The 15977-nt window shown below is 40.4% G+C and overlaps 1 long non-coding RNA gene across 1 annotated transcript; it reads left to right on the forward strand.

Moving 5' to 3' along the window:
• Positions 1-8183: 8183 nt before the first annotated feature.
• On the forward strand, positions 8184-10585 carry LOC121993863. The gene is made up of 3 exons (XR_006115448.1): positions 8184-8612; positions 8707-8858; positions 10319-10585. It is a non-coding gene; the product is annotated as an uncharacterized LOC121993863 (long non-coding RNA).
• The last annotated feature ends 5392 nt before the right edge of the window (positions 10586-15977 follow it).

Here is a 15977-nt window from a genome sequence, read left to right on the forward strand (position 1 = left end):
AAGTTTGAGAGGCATTCCTCAAAATTCATATCATCACACTGAGAATATAAGTAGTCCTAACTTCTTTTTAAATAGCAGCATCTGGTCGGCACCTTGTGCAAGATCGATCTGCTTGACCTACTCGCTATAATTGGGCTCGCGTTTGGGTTAGCTCTGCCTTGATGTGATGAATGGTGCGGTGTAACTGGGCAATGGTTTCATCTTTCATCCGACTTTCTTCTTGGAGAAGGGATAAAGAAGTATCATATTTTACCTTCAAATAGGCAATATAGTGAGTCTGCCTCTCTAGGTCCGATTGAGCCTTATGTTTCAAGGCCGCCTCAGCTTGAGTTTGGGACTTAGCGGCCAGTCAAAGCTCTTCCATTTCTCGGCAAAGGGAATACTGAAGGTCCCGGCTCTGCATCATCTCAAATAAGGCCTCATCCTTCCTGGCAAGTAATTGAGTAAGATGAATAAGTTGCTGGTGCAAAGATGACACCTCATCAAGCTCCACGACGGATTCATGATGTGAAAAAGTTAGCAAGGAAAGCATAGGGGCATAAGAAGGGTCATCCATTTTTAAGGAGAGAGATGCGGAGAGTCATCTTCAAAGCATTCAACAGCATATGGGAAATAGTGTCGCATTCAAAGACATGTTGCATATCCAAAGATCTAGGAATTGACAGAGCGACATAGACATCCAGAGAATAGTGTAGAATTTGAGAACAGGGTAAATTTTCGAAGACCTAGGGAAAAGGAGCAGTAGTTAAAAGCACAATAACAAAGGCAAATGAAATCGAAATCTGGGTCTAGTTAGTCGGATCTGGGTCTCTGATAAGCCAAAAAATTGAGTGTCACGAATGGACTTATCAAATTAACAAATGATATCCACTGAACCCCTTAACTACACAATGATGTTGTAATAACGAGCCCAGGATCGATCTCTCGAGGAACTAACGGTAGGATTTAATCTAGGATTGTATGTTATTCATATTTTTTGGGGTTTTAATATATAAATGGGGAGGTTTAAGCTTTGAATCTAAATCTAGCAATTGAAAAGAAAGCAAATAAGAACTTATCTAATGCATAAATGAAATCTACCTTGGTGCTAACAATCGAACCATAACGCATTGTCACTCTACGTTGTGATTATATCATTAACACACTCAAACTAAGAATGAAATAACAAGGCATAAATGGAATACAATCTAAATCAACATTTAAATCTTAACTACAAAAACTAAACTACTCGCTGTAGTTCTGCAATTTTAAGCTAAAGGAAAATTAAGAACAACTTCTAACTCAATTAAAACTAAATTACCCAATAGACTTGAATTCAAACAATTAAGCTAAAAAGAACTACGATTACAGAATCCAAATTACATAAACTGAAATCTAAATCTAACAGCAATAAAAAGAATGCAAAAATTAAAACCTAAACCATCTCAACACTAAACCAATCTTCACGGAAACTTCTCCTTGCCGTCACACAAGGAAGCATCAATGAAACCTCACTTCAGCAATCGGGGAAAACATTCTCAGTAACTAAGCTCAGCTCAACCTTCACCAGCACCATAGAAAACCTCTCCGAACGAAGCTGATGAAGATCGGAGCTGCCAAACTCAAAAAATCTGCAATTCTGTGAACTGTGAACTCTGATCTGATGTGGAGTTGATGATGGATGGAATGTCGTCGGAATCGGTTGAGAAGCAGTGGAGGAACGGTGCCAATGCTCTCTGATGGGAAGCGGAACCGCTAATCGGAGGAACACCTCCAAATCTACGGCAGCAGAATAGAGTAACGCAGATAGAATTCTCGTAGTAGGTTAGAGCAAGGTCAGATGGTCGGAAGCTGGTCGCAAGTATCTGAGAACATCGTCACCGATGAAGTTGGCCGGAAATTGGATCTGGAAGTGGAGAAGGGGTCGGAATCGCCGAGATGCGCCGTGCGACGTGAAGCACAAGAGATCGACAAAACACGAAGCTACTGTAGCTTTTGTTTTAAATCAGATCCAGATATGAATGGGCGGCTGAGAGCAATTCGGATCTTGATCAATGGTGAAAAGTCGCTTTAACTCCGATCCGAAGGTGCTGATCTTAATCTAGGGACTAGATCTACTCTCCCTTAGGTCGGATGGACCAAATCTTCAATGGATGGCTTAGATCCCTCCGATCTTTGATGAACGGTCCATAATGCTCCGTAGCTTGATCTTCTCGTTTAAATTCCTATTCGAGTACAAATTCGGTTCGAATAGATCCAAATCCAAGATCCTCTTATGCCTACAAAATAAGAATCAAATATTAACATCAAATAACACCAAAAATAAGATAATTTACAATTAAGTCCAAGAATAAAGATAATGCATGAAATGTGATGCATATATAGGTTTCATCTATGAATATAGCATCAAACCATGCATGTATGAATCAAAATAATACAGTAAAATCATGGTTATCAAATCCTCCACACTTAGTCTTGAACGTCCCGTGAAAGTAAAGAAAACCTAAAAATCATCTCGCCGTAGGAATGCCTTAGAGCAAGGTCAGATGGTCGGAAGCTGGTCGCAAGTATCTGAGAACATCGCCGCCGATGAAGTTGGCCGGAAATTATATCTGGAAGTGGAGAAGGGGTCGGAATCGCCGAGATGCGCTGCGCAACGCAAAGTACAAGAGATCGACAAAACACGAAGCTACTATAGCTTCTATTTTAAATCAGATCCAGATCTGAACGGACGGCTAGGAGCAATTTGGATCTTGATCAACGGTGAAAAGTCGCTTTAACTCCGATCCGAAGGTGCTGATCTTAATCTAGGGTCTGGATCTACTCTCCCTTAGGTCGGATGGACCTGATCTTCAATGGATGACTCAGATCCCTCAGATCTTTGATGAACGGTCCATAATACTCTGCAGTTTGATCTTCTCGTTTAAACTCCGATTTGAGCACAAATTTGGTTCGAATAGATCCAAATCCAAGATCCTCTGATGCCTACAAAATAAGAATCAAATATTAGCATCAAATAACACTCAAAATAAGATAATTTGTAATTAAGTCCAAGAATAAAGATAATGCGTGAAATGTGATGCATATATAGGTTTTATCTATGAATATAGCATCAAACTATGCATGTATGAATCAAAATAATACAGTAAAATCATGGTTATCAGTCTCCTTAGACTAGACTTGGGAGGAGGCTTGTGATACGGTGCATGATGGTAGGGTCAGGTTATTAGAAGGCAAGGGGATGTGGCAGTCATAAGTCAAGGGGATGTGGCAATTATAAGTCAAGAGAATGTGGCAGTCAAAAGGCAGGGGGATGTGACAGTCAAAAGTCAAGGGGATGTGACAGTCAGAAGTTAAGGGGATGCGGCAGTCAGAAGTCAAAAGGACATGACAGTTAATATACAGAGAAGGACCACTAGGGGTCATCCAGCGTATAAGGCCAGGGCGGGGTCTAATGGTCAGGAAATCAGGTTTGCGGTAGGATGCATGATTAGGGCAAAGCCCGACCTAGCTTTAATGGTCGGGTTTTCTCAAGCTAACTCGCGTAAATAGACTTGTCACTCTTGGTCGGCCCTGAATTACAAAAGCTGGCAGAAAGAGACTCTGATTGCACCCCCCCCCCCCAAAATCCATCTAGCCTTTTCATTAGCACATAGCGGACCGATCAGAGCAGCCTCGACTACACCCGGGCATGATAATAAGCACTATGCGACAATAGGTCAGGGAATCATAACCACATATTAGAGAATACCTGCTGCATGTCAGGGAATATTCTAGCGGTTGAAGTCACCTGCAAGTAGAACCTTCCTCCGGTCTATAGGAGAAGACCACGTGTCCTCCACCACCCGACACCCTCTGACAAGGGCCAATGTCCAGAAGGTACGCACTGTCATATAAAAAGGGGCATCCTCTCCTTGCACAGGGGTGCTCACTTACACACTTGTCTACTTTTTTTCTTCCTTTGTACTCTGTTCTTTTGCGGAAAAAGTACTTGACTTGAGCGTCGGAAGACTTGCTCCGGAGACTTTTCTCCTAGTTCTTGGTCTCTAACATTCCGTGTGCTTGTCTAAGTGTGCGCAGAATTCTAGTACCACCGGCTCAGACCTAGTAGTCTTGGAAGGTCATGTGGGAGTCTGTTCGCCAAAGCCCGCACGATCGCCGCATCATCGTCTCTCCTCCGTCAACGCCCACGACACCCCATCCAATTTTCATTTGACTCAGATTCTGGATAAGATCATCATCTATTTCAGCAAGCCTTGCATCTAGGAGTTTAGAAATTGCTTTATAAAAAGACTATACAATAGGAAATGGCCTTTTTTGATTTGGGCACAAAGGAGATGAACATATGGTTCTATTACTTGAGGAGCTTTCCATTTCTAAAAAATTCTAATATAGCTGCAGTGAACTCAGTCTTGATAAGATCCCATGGGTGTTTGAGAAACTTTGATCTAAAATCATCCGGTGCTAGAGCTTTCTGATCTCCAAGGAGATGAACAGTGGATTCCTTGACTAGATTTTGTTGTTGGTCCTATCATAGGGTTTGATGACATGCAGTTTGTAGTGGAGTTCTGCTAGATCCTATGCCTAGTTGTGCTTAAAATGCCTTTAAAAATTCTGACACTATCTCTGCTCTGTTGGTTGTGGTGCCCCCTCGTTACTTCTCTTGTTACTTCTCTATAATGGCTATTTCTTTTTTCCCGTTGGCTCTTTCGACTAAGGAATGGAAATAGGTATTGCTATAAAAAAATATATATAATTTCTTACCAATGAAGATGTTGTATCACGAGACTGGAGGCTGCTGCATGATCAACGACTGTGATTGACGAACTAGAAGTTTGCTACATGTGATAAAAGAAAGTTCAATTAGAAATTTATTGTGCACGTATGCATATTCCTTTTCTTTTCGTCCAAACACAGCATCATGCATGCCCGAACAAGATCCGGCCCGGAAGCGACACTCCCATCGGTGCCCAGACGTGCCTACGGATGCGTGGAAATAAAGGCATATCTATGCTCAATGGGACCTAAAGCAAATAATAAAAAATGAACTTTTTGTGGTAGTAAATAACGGTAAAGTTCCATTTACAAATAACAAATACATTAAATATATTAATAAACTAGAAATATATATTACATCAATAAAAAATTAATAAATATTTAAATAATTACATAAACATTACTCGTCTAGTTATTTTAAATCAAACATATTTATCAAATTTACATAATCTAATTGTCAGATTATTTTTTTCTCAATTAATAACATTACTAACTCATTTAGTTTATCCTATAACATTGTTGATAGAAGATAAAGCTTGATAACTTTCAACTTCGAGAAACTTCTTTCTGTTAATGCAATTATTATTGGTATGATTAACAAAATTTTATAGACAATATAAGTATTTGGGAATAAATCATTCAATTTTGTTAGACATTATAGTATTTCAATTGTTGTTTTTCATTTGTTAAATAGCATCTCACGACCTTCAACTCCAAATACAACTATCACTATTAATGTCTAATGTGCATCGTGACTAAAAAATTATTGAAGTTCAACACAAGACTTCATCTGTTAGTATTAGCCCTAGTACCAATTATGAGATGATTGTAAAGGGCTCATTTTGTATCATATATCATTACTAATAAAAGATAAAGTTGGTTATTATATTTATTTCAGTTCAGTGCCAATTGAATAAGTATAATAATGTCCTTGGGTAGTAGGTTCTTATCTACAGTATATCAATTGGTTGAATTGATAGTGAGATATTGTAGAGAATACTACTCTTAACTATTCCTAGTCGAGCATTAATATACAAGGACAATATTAATGCGTTGAGACTAGCATGTAGGTCAACGGATGACTTGATCTCACAAGTCATGGATATGAGATATCAGGTTGACACATGGGTATATATTATAGAATATATACTGAATGATCCGCCATGAGAATTTTCATGGATCGTCATATGAGTGTCATAAATATTCTCATGTGACTATTGGTATGAATAGTCCTTAGACCTGAAGTCACTACGGTTCTCTACATAAGGAGTTGTATACTTTAGTACCGTTAAACTTCACCCGTAACAGGGTGAACTATAAAGTCGATCACTGGGTATGCAATAAATTATGCGGAGGGATGTGAGTGATATAGATAGGATCTATCCCTTCCATATGACGGAAGAGATATCTGTGGGCCCCTTGATTAGTAGGACACAAGAAAGCATGGTCATGTGTAAATAAGTTAATATGAGATATTGAGCTTATTTGATTGAGTGTGTCTACTTAGAGATCAAGAAACACAAAGGTTGATAAGAAGATGACACGGTTTAAACCTCATTGATCAATCTAGATATCAAGGATAGAGGGACCAAGTCATACAAGATAATAGCCACGGACAGGTTAGGTCGGATCTCGACTTTCTCGTCACTTGGATAGCAATGATGTCTTGCTAGATGTCACTCATTACTTATGTATCTAAATGGTGATTTGGGTACATTGCCAACGTTACAAGAACCTATAGAGTCACACATAAAGAACAAGTTGATATAGAGATGGGTCCATGTGATGAATCATTGGATTAAGTGTAATCTGAATTTGACTCATTGAGTTAGACTCAAAGGGATCCAATTGTTGGATTGAGTCGAGTTGCATGAGAATCAATGGGTTGGACTCATTGGGTGAACTTGAGTTCACCAAGGAAGTTTAATGGTCAAAATTGAACCATTGGATTGAATGGTTAATTTTGAGTCATTGGGTGGGAAGATGAAAGGGCAAGACCCTTGGTATTCATGTGATGAGTATAAATATCATTTTGGATGATATTTTTCATAAGGTTGAAAACTTGATAAGGTGAAAAGTCTCTTGTCTTCTTCTTCTTCTTCCTCCTCCCCTCTCTTGGCCGAAACACACTTTGAGGTTGCTAGCACAACCTTGTGTGTTTTCTTCTCCATCTTACTTTGTTTGTGAGACAAGCAAAGACAAGGCGTGTTCGTGTGGATACCATAAAGGCGCGGACGTATGATCGTGCTGAGATCCGAGCTGTCGGGAGATCGTGTGCACGCATCAAGGGTATAATCCTATCATCTAACTTAGTATAGATTGTTTGTATGTAATGTTTCTTCCCTTCACATGGATCTGCTCGATGGAGGATCAAGTTAATTTCCGCTGCACTTTAGCATGTTTAGCGTGCTAGATCCCAACATCATCAAGCTTGTGAAAGGCTCACTCTTTAACTTTTCCAAATTCAATACGCATGTGGATCGATATTGTTTAAATTGTTCAATTCGAACTTAAGAGAAGATCGAGCTTGATCAATTATAAATAGAAAATATTCAATTCTAAAAGATTCTTCACCTGATTGTGTTGCATTTGTAGGATCGATACGCACGTGGAGGGGGGGGGGGGGATGAATCATGTGATTTTGAAAACTCATTCTTTTTTTACTTTTAAAACAAGTGTGAGTGCGCAGCAGAAAAATAACTGATTAAGTAAAGAAAAATAAAAACATTCGATCGGTTTTTACTTGGTTCAGAGCCTTCGATGACTCTTACTTCAAGACCCATGTCGTTTGGACCTATCTTTTGGTGCAGTTAAGCACCAATAGTCAAATCTAAATTTTGATGAATGATAAATGGTTTAAAGTTAGATATCATGTGATCTGATTCTGTTACCAAGTGTGCAAGAATTAATAAGTCTACATGACTTGAAACTAGGTTGAAGCCTAGCTAGGTCTGAGGAACTAATAATTGACACAAAGTCCAGATAGGTTAAGGTGTGACTTGATATATGGCAGAAAGTCTAGCTACGGGACTTGATAGCTGGCTGAAGGTCAGTTGGGTCTGCTGACCTGACAACTGGCAGGAAGACCTAGTGGGTTAATAGGTAAGTCAAGTGACTGCAAATGGTAAGTGAAGGTTAGCAACTAGAGGAAAAATCTAGTGAGGATACCTTCCGATTGAGAGAACAGTTGTAAAATACGGCAACAAATATAATTAAATAATAAGGTTTAATGGATGAAAAACCTTAATGGAATTTTTAGAAATTTTTAGAAATTTTCTGGGATTTAATTGGAGCTCGTATGATGTATTTAGAGGGGATGCACTAATGGGGCCGATAAAAACTTATTAGGAATACCCAGAAGTAGAAGTTGATTAAGGAATCAACTTAAGGTTTAATTGCACTAAACCTAAGTATTTGTTATAAAATCCTCCAACCCTAATAACCTACCCGACACCTCCTTTTCCCCCTCTTCATTGCCGACCCTTCCCCGAGCCATCACCTCGCGTCGTCGGCCTCTCCTCCTCCGCCAAGCCTCTTCTCCCTAAGCCGTCACCGCCGGTTCTCTGCTCCGTCGGGTCACAGCCACTGAGTTCCCGCACCACAGCAGCCGACACCTTCTCCCCTCCTCGGCGCCAAGCTTCTTCTTCTCCTTGTGATCGACTACTCATTTTCTCTCCTTGGTGACGCTGGAGCAGATCGGGCAGCTTCCTTTCTTCTGGCTTCTACAAGCGACGACGTCTCGTCTTCTTCCACCGCCATCCACTGGACCTCGGGGGGTGCCCTAGTTCGTTAGGCACCACAGGGTCGAGCCAGTGCCACTCGATCGTCGGCGTAAGGAGGTGCTCAGGGACCCGAGAGTAAGCTAGCCCAACCATCTTCCTCTTTTGATTTGCCACCGTGCCTTAGTTCCTGGTGCTTGATGATCTCTGCCGTGCATTGCCTCCTCTACAGGGCAGTGGAGATCTGGTTCTTACTCCTATGTTCCGTACTAATTCGACCCTACCAAACATCAACCGAGCAGTAGGGGGGATTGTGTCCTATTCTGGTCGGATGGGCTGCGTTTGGATTGTAGACCAAGTAGTGATAAAGCAGATGGAGACAAGGTTTGATTAGTGTATGATTATGCAAGTGTTTGTTCCACTTCCGTATTAGATTGGTTAGTTGATGACGGTTATGGTTAGGGTTGCTTAATCTACTTGGTTTTGGATTTGAGATTCAATTATGAGTTGATTTCTCTAGTTGGATTAATTGATTCTTGATGCCTAGTTGATTTAAGATTTAGATTAAATGATATGTTGATTTAGGTGAATTTTGGAGATGAATCATGTATAAACATAATCTAATTAGGTTGTAGTATGGTTAAGATTAATTGGGGATTTATCTATAACCATGTTTGATTAGAGTTACTCTAATTAGGTGGGGGAAGTTATTTAGTTATTTACTTCCTATGTAATTAGCTAAATACATTATATGACACAGGACCTTGATCGGGGACGAGCCGCGTGACGTGGGTAATTCTGTTAGATATGAGACAATAAAGGCGGATACTTCTTGCTTTGTTTCTTTTAGTACTTTGACCTTAGTGCATGAACTATTTTGGATAAGAAATTATTTTACCTTGACTCCACTCTGATTTTCCTGCGTTTGATACTTCCACGCGATCTTTGAGAAATTCGTTTCCATATCTATACAGTCTCTTGTTGTCCATGATCAGTAGCAGACACTAGATATCATGTTTCTTTTCTTGTTTTATCTATATTCATATGAAATTGCTGGGCTTACATAGCATACCTAATTTTTGCTTATATTTGTATGATGATTATTGCATTTGGCGCATCATGTCATGACATGCATGTCAACGACCAATTCTCCCTTGTGGTTGAGAGAGTCGTTGACCAGGGCCCCATCCTCGGCCACTCGAGAGAGTGGTAGCTGGAGTTGATGTCTCTTGTCCTGTCGTGCCACACTCGGCCACTCATGGGTAGTGGTAGCTGGAGTTACGAGCAGCAGGGACCCCCGTCGTAGATGTAGCTAGTTAGCTACTATGCAACTGTCCCCTCGGCCACTCGTGAGAGTGGTAGCTGGAGTGGTGTACAGTCTGTCACTGACCCGACCTCTCGACCATACAAGGGTCATGGTGCAGAGAGGTGGGCGAGAGTGACCATCCGTGCATACGCTGTTATTATATTTGCTTTGGTTGTTGCTGTTATTGCTTACTTACTGCTGTTGTTCACATATGCTGATATGCTTACTTATGTTGAGATATGCTATCATGGTAGATGGTTAGTCATTGGAAATTTGTATATACCTTGCTTATTACCTCTGTAGTTATGAGTTGTACTGTAGCAGATTAGTACCAGTTCTGACCTACTATACCTAGCATACGATATGGTTTCAAGTATGAGTACTTATTTTGATTCTATTGTAGTATCTGCTATTTCCTCTTATGAGACTGTATACTCTTAGCCCACTTCCTATTTGTATATTACGTTCATGCACTTTCTTATCTTTACCCACTGAGTTCCAATACTCACCACCTCGCAATTTATTTTTCTTTCTCCAGGTAACAGGTAGATGAGTCATGGATGCTTGGAGAGTCCCGGCTGCCAGCCCCACGTCACACACAAGGATAGTTTTCTTTTTGGATTTTGTTACTGTTTGGGTGACATGTTAATTTTGCGTATTTCGCTTTTGAACAAGTCACTGTGGATTTTTTTTTAGGGAGTTTAGTCTGGTAGTTGCATGTATTTTTGTTAGTGTCGTTGTTGGTCTTATGTTCATATTGTCTTGTGTTTTCCGCTACGTTTATGTTGTTGTGTGTTTACTTTCATCCGAGTAGGCTTATTAAACTGCGTGGTTGTGTTTATTTTGTTCTAGCCGAGTGGGCTGATGATATAAACTTCGTGGTTGTGTATATATTCCAGCCGAATGTGGCCGATGTATATTTTGTATGTAGAAATGCTTCAGATTGTCATTAGTATAGGGGAGATGTTGTCGAAATTTCTTCGGACAGGGACTACCTGGGGCGTGACAATAGTAAGCGTCAGTTCGACCTAGGATTTTAACGAAACTTAAATTCAGGACTGGACAGTTCGGAGGTTTTCAAATATATTACTACTCTTCTTTCCATGTTATTGCTTGTTATGCTACCTTGTGATGCAGGAAATCAAAAAGCTGGAAAAATGGGTCCAAGCGCCTGAACACAATCTAGGCGCCTTGAGGTTCGGGCGCCATAATATCCTCTACCGGTAAACTCCTGGTAGAATAATCGAGTGCAAATAGATAAATAAGAAAATATAACAACCCTACACTTTCCTTAGCAACAAACTAAATGACTTTTAAAATAAATGTTACCCAACACAATGATGTTGAAGTGTGGAAGCTCAGGTGTTGGTGTTAGTATGCTGGCAATGTTTGAACGTAGATGAGTAGTAGAACAGCAATGATGTGAGAATATAGCAGCAGAACAATCAAGGTATCATGTAGAACATTGATGTCTTGAGTGTTGTCGCTGACCTCCTTATAAGCAGTGTTGGAGGTGCCTCCAACAGCTCAAGGTGCCTCTGACAACGCTTATCCAATCTGCAATTCTCAACTTCTATCCACGCAAGGGCACCTCCAATGCACTTTGAGGCACCTCCACTACGCTTTGAGGTGCCTCCAGTCACCTCCAAGGCACCTTCCCTCAGCGAACTTCTTTCCCTGAAGTTTAGCTATGTAAGGGCACCTCTGCTATGTCTAAGGCACCTCCCCTGAGCTCTGAGGCACCTCCCCTGAGCTCCGAGGCACCTCCCCGTAGCTCTGAGGCACCTCGAACATTATTTATCAGAGGCTGATTTTTTGCACTTAACTCCTACAAAATATGTTAGTCCAATTATAATAAATAACCTATAAAATAGAGTTAGCAAAATAAAATAAAATACAATTATTAATTAGATCATATTTTACCAAGACTAGGATTTAGTCATGGTCTCAGTTTAGACTTTTAAAATAGATCTAAACTAGACCAACACCTATAGTTCCACTGAGACTAGTAGGAATCTACTATTGATGCCTAGTCCGGGGTCCTCAGGAAAGCATTAAGGGCATATCGAAGAGAATCTAGATTTGTTACCGTTTCTCCGAGGTTGGTGATTATGGTGATCAATTCCTTAAGTTTGGCATGTAGTTGAGCAACTATTTCCCCTTCTTCAAGCTGGAGGTTGCTGAGTTGGTTCTGGACCAAATCTCATCTTGTGAATTTGGCCTCTGAGGTTCCTTCGTGTAACTACAGGAATTTCTCCTAGAGTTCTTTGATAGATTCATAGGTACCAATCTAGTTGACTTCTTATGGTGGTAGTATGTTTAGCAAATGAAACTCTACTTTTTTATTAGCCATAAAGTCGGCCTTCTCATTTTTGCACCAAAGATGTATTGGTGCGGTTAGCACTAATGGTCTAACTCAGGTTTTGATAAATGACAAAGTAGGTTAAGTTAGTTTCGTAGTGATCTAACACTTTGACTGTGTGTACAGGAGAAGTTCAGATAGGTCGACGGGCTGACCGGATATCTGGCACGAAGCCTAGCTAGGTCGACAGGCCGATCAGATAGCTGACATGAAGTCCAGCTAGGTCGACGGACTGACTTGATAGTTGGCACGAAGTCCAGACAGGTCGACGGGCTGACCAAATGTCTGACACGAAGTTCAGCTAGGTCGACGGGTTGACCTGATAGCTAGCACGAAGTCTAGACAGGTCGATGGGCTGACCGGATGTCTGGCAAGTAAGTTAAGGTAAGTCTATCCCGACGCAACGTGGAGCATGCTAATTGGCTAGGACGGTGTCACGCTCTAGGCGCCTGGAAGGGATCCGGGCGCCCGGAGCTTCCTATATAAGGAGGTCACCACCTGGAGCAAAGAATAACAACTGATTCTACTGCTACTCTATTGCACACTACTCCTGCGACGCTGCGAGGCTTCTCCGACAACTTGTGACTTGCGTTTATTTTTCTGTTGTTGGTATTTTTTTAAAGAGCTTTTGTACTTATATTTGTAATCTTCTTCGAACTGCTAGTGAATTGCCTAACGAAAGCACTCGACGAGTGCAGGCCTTAGAGTAGGAGTCGATGAAGACTCCGAACCAAGTAAAACTTGTTTGTGTTAGCATTGTGCTTTTTAATTTTTCGCTGCATACTCGATTCGATTTTCGAATTCTCGACGATCGCTATTCACCCTCTCTCTAGCGAATTCTACGATCCAACAAGATGTTCTTCTTTTTCATCACTATGCTGATCTCTGGGTATTATAAAATCATATTTGATAGTTAATAAGATATCAAAATCTATTTTAAAAAATATCTCAATCTTCTGTTTTCAGATTGTGAAATCTTCCTCGAACTTTAGCGGATAGATACTTAATCCAGCCATCAACTTCTTACCTTATCAGGTGGTTAGTCTTTCTAAAGTGGTCTAACTTTGATACCAATTGTAGGTGTCATGCCCCAGAGGAGTCCCTGCCAGACAAAAATCTAGCAGCATCTCCCTTGTACTAGTGACAATCTGAAGCAATAAATACCTACACAAACATATACATATTCATCAGCCCACACGGCTGAAACATATATAAAATAGAAACAACATAACCACGCAATTTAATATACTCAGCCTACCCGGCTGGACAACAATGACATAAACACACAACCACGCAGTATAATAACAGCCCATACGGCTGTAAGTAAACGCAGCGGAAAACACAAAATAATACGAGCGTAAGACCAACAATGACACTAACGAAAATACCTGCAATCACCAAACTTGACTCTAAAATTCACATCGACTTATTGAAAAGTAAAATACACAAAATCAACATACCACCCAAACGATAACAAAACCAAAAAGAAAACTATCATCGAGTGTGACATTGGACTAGCTGCCGGGACTCTCCAAGCATCCATGACTCATCTACCTACTACCTAGCGAAAGAAAACTAATTTACGAGGTGGTGAGTATTGGAACGTAGCGGGTCAAGGTAAGATAATGCATGAATAAACATACAAATAGAGAGTGCCAAAAATATACAGTCTCATAAAGCGAATAACAGATACTAAAATAAAACCATAATAAATGCTTATACTTGAAACCATATCCTCGGCTAGTAATAGAAGGTCAAAAGTAGTACTAATCTGCTACAGTACTGCTCATAACTACAGAGGAAATATGTAAGGAATATACAAACTTCCAATAAGTAAACCAAGGACTAAATACCTACAACGAGGGTATATCTCAACATAAGCAAGCATAGCAGCATAAGTGAGCAACAGCAGTAAGTGAGCAATAACAGCATATGTAAACAGCAGCAGCAAAGCAAGTATAACAACAGCGTATGCACGGATGGTCACTCCCGCCCACCTCTCTGCACCATGACCCCTGTATGGTCGAGAGGTCGGGTCAGTGACAGACTGTACACCACTCCAGCTACCACTCTCTCGAGTGGTCGAGGGGACAGTTGCATAGTAGCTAACTAGCTACATCTACGACGGGGGTCTCTGCTGCTCGCAACTCCAGCTATCACTACCTATGAGTGACCGAGTGGAAGCACGACAGGACAAGCGACATCAACTCCAGCTACCACTCTCTCGAGTGGCCGAGGATGCAACCCTGGTCAACGACTCTCTCGACCGCAAGGGAGAATTGGTCATTGACATGCATGCCATGATATGATGCGCCAAATGCAATAGTCATCATACAAATATAAGTAAAAATTAGGTATGCTACATGAAGCCAGCATGCTCAATATAGTACATAAATAAACAACAGTCAAAACATACAAATATGGTATCTAGTACTTGATACTTATCATAGACAATAACAAGAGATTGTATAGATATGGAAATGAATATCTCAAAGATCACGTGGAAGTATCAAACGCAAGAAAAATAAGAATGGATTCAAGGTAAAATAATCCTTATCCAAAATAGTTTATGCACTAAGTTCAAAGAACTACAGAATCAAGGTAAGAAGTACCTGCCTTTATCTGTCGATCGTGCTAAACAGTCCCAGATTGAAACGCTTGTCTCAAATTAGCGTCCTGCATAATCATATAATATACAATTTAGCTAATCACATGTGCAATAACTAGTTAAATCTAGTTCTCAAAACTGATAAGTTCACCCACCATCGCAATGATTATCAGTCAACCCTAATTAGTAATCCAACATTCACACACCCAAATCTAAATCCAACGACCTACTTCCATATATTCGAAAGCAAAAAGGGAAAAGAACAAAAGCATTCTCGACCAATACCCTAAACTATCCTTACGACCCCCAAATCCGATCAAAAGAAACCAGAACACCACATAGGAAGGCTAGAGCATCACGGCAGAAGATCCAATCGCGACTGATATGGGTTAGGTTTAGTAGGCCCCCGGAGAAAAGGGGAAAGAAAAGAGATAGCAGAATTAAGCAATGTAAATATCGGTCGGGACAACATGCTTAAGGAAATATAGGCAAATACCGGACGAGGTAACACACTTAAGAAAATATAGGCCAACACCGGCCGGGATAATACATTAAAGAAAAGATAGGCTAATACCGGTCGGAGTACATCTTGAGAAGGGTAGGCTAATATCGTCCGGTACAACATGCTTAAGGAAATATAGGCAAATACCGGACGAGGTAACACACTTAAGAAAATATAGGTCAACACCGGCCGGGACAATATCTTGAAGAAAGGGTAGGCTAATATCAGTCGGGATATACCTTAAGAAAGAAAGGCCAATATCAGCCAGGATTGTCTGAGCTAGCACATGCGAATATAGACTAACATCAGGCGGATGTATATGATCGTCCAAGAATGAGCAACTACAAGACCGTACAGGATTTATAATATATTATCGGACGAAGAGGACATGTGTTAAATAAACATAATAACCCGCCTGTACGAAACCTAGGGTCAATCCCGACCGATACAAAACATAATATAATATCGGGCTGTCCACAACATAGTAAAGATAGAATAACCAAACAAGGGTGATAAAATATAACTTATAGGACAGGGCGCGAATAAACATTTTAAGGTTATTTATGAATAGCTTATGAAAATATTTGCTTTATGTAATCGAATAACAGGTTGACTAACTCGGCGGGAAGAATGTTTCTAGACTCTTCTGCAGGTACTAGACGACAAAAAAGGTACATCTGGGGTATAAAAAAGATTCCTTAAAAACCATTTTCTGTAAGTACGTG

Source organism: Zingiber officinale, chromosome 6A, assembly GCF_018446385.1.
Source record: "Zingiber officinale cultivar Zhangliang chromosome 6A, Zo_v1.1, whole genome shotgun sequence".
NCBI lineage: Eukaryota > Viridiplantae > Streptophyta > Magnoliopsida > Zingiberales > Zingiberaceae > Zingiber > Zingiber officinale.